The sequence below is a fragment of the Myotis nattereri genome (genome assembly GCF_964212035.1).
Source record: "Myotis nattereri genome assembly, chromosome: 17".
NCBI classification, from domain to species: domain Eukaryota; kingdom Metazoa; phylum Chordata; class Mammalia; order Chiroptera; family Vespertilionidae; genus Myotis; species Myotis nattereri.
This window is the reverse complement of record NC_138092.1, coordinates 34584425-34585948: the sequence shown is the minus strand read 5'-3', so window position 1 is coordinate 34585948 and position 1524 is coordinate 34584425. Positions and strand designations below refer to the sequence as shown.

Genomic DNA, 1524 nt, shown 5'->3' with positions numbered 1-1524 from the left:
TTATAAATAACCCATACAAAGTCAGGGCTATTATAAATTTTTGCCAAATGGTATATTTAGTGAAAGAGGTGTATAGAGAAATACTTAGGCAGATATTCTTCTGATTTACCCAGCCATGTGCCATCTCTGGGCTCAGGGAGAGGCAAGATCTGTTATCCTAAAGCAGTGAAAAGCAAGTAGCACAACCAAGACCTTGGGTGATCATTGGCAGCTGCCCTGTTGTGTCTACCTTGGTCTCCTTTTTCTTTCTTTCTTTTTTTGGCACTTTCATAACTACTTGACAATCAGCAGCCTGTCCTCATCCACATGAACTGCTTACAGATTTTTGAAAGTGGTGACAGGCACATAGGTGACCAACACATAGAGCTTGTTTGGTGAATCTTCATCTTCATTACATCTTGGGGACAGCCACACTGGGGACGGTATGGGACATTCCTTATTCCTTTGACCCAGACAGGTTTGTCGAGCCTGGTGTCAATGCATACATCTGGAGTTCCCATCTTCTTCCTTGCAAATTTCCGGGTCTCTGAGTGCTTGGGGGGCACCCTTCTTGAAACCCACTCCATGGATGCCCTTGTGATTGTTGATAGTGTATTCTCTGGTCACTACCTCGTTGATGGCAGACCAACCTCTCTTCTCACTACCCTTCTTTATGGGAGCCATTATGCAGGACCTGAGCTGGAAAAGCTACCCCAGTGTCCTTTAGTTGGGAATCACCTGGGGTTTTTAGGTCCTGTCCATGTCTGCAGATGAAGCTCCTTAGCCTATAAAATCGTCATGGGTTTCAAATTAGCTGCTCTCTTTCTGATTGATGTATCAGATTGGCCTCTCTACCCATGTTTCTACAGTTTTACCCCGTTGTTTGGAGGTGCACTTTAAGGTGTGGTACTTCCTGTACTGTGGGCTGACCACAGAAGAGTGGCTGGGGAACTTTCATTAATCCTCCTGATGGTCAGGCGCTCCTGTCTTTCTGGCCTAGCCAGGTAGTCCTGTGGCAAGCATTGCATTCCTGATTCTCAACTCTCTGTGTCCTGTAATCACAGGAATGCTTCCGTCTTGCTAATTAATTTTTAGTGTGGCTTGTAGATGATGCTCATCTACAAGTGAAATGTGACAGGCTCACAATCCATAAAGAAGCCCAAGTAAAAGCAACTATTCTCTAGATCAGCGGTTCTCAACCTGTGGGTCGCGACCCCTTTGGGGGGCGAACGACCCTCTCACAGGGGTCGCCTAAGACCATCGGAAAACACATATATATAATTACATATTGTTTTTGTGATTAATCACTATGCTTTAATTATGTTCAATTTGTAACAATGAAATTGGGGGTCACCACAACATGAGGAACTGTATTAAAGGGTCGCGGCATTAGGAAGGTTGAGAACCACTGCTCTAGATGGTTAAATCTACTTGGGACTTAATGGCGGCTTGATCCCAGGGTCCTAAAGCACTTGCTAGGAAACTCGGTTCTCCTCTGCTTTGTCTGACAGTATGTGGGTAATTTCCACCATTCATCAAGGCTCA

The 1524-nt window shown here is 44.9% G+C and overlaps 1 pseudogene across 1 annotated transcript; it reads right to left on the bottom strand.

The window, feature by feature from the left end:
• Positions 1-315: 315 nt before the first annotated feature.
• LOC308533556 (large ribosomal subunit protein eL31-like) lies at positions 316-663 on the bottom strand (annotated as a pseudogene). The gene has a single exon. The product of its transcript is annotated as a large ribosomal subunit protein eL31-like (transcript).
• Between the last annotated feature and the right edge of the window lie 861 nt (positions 664-1524).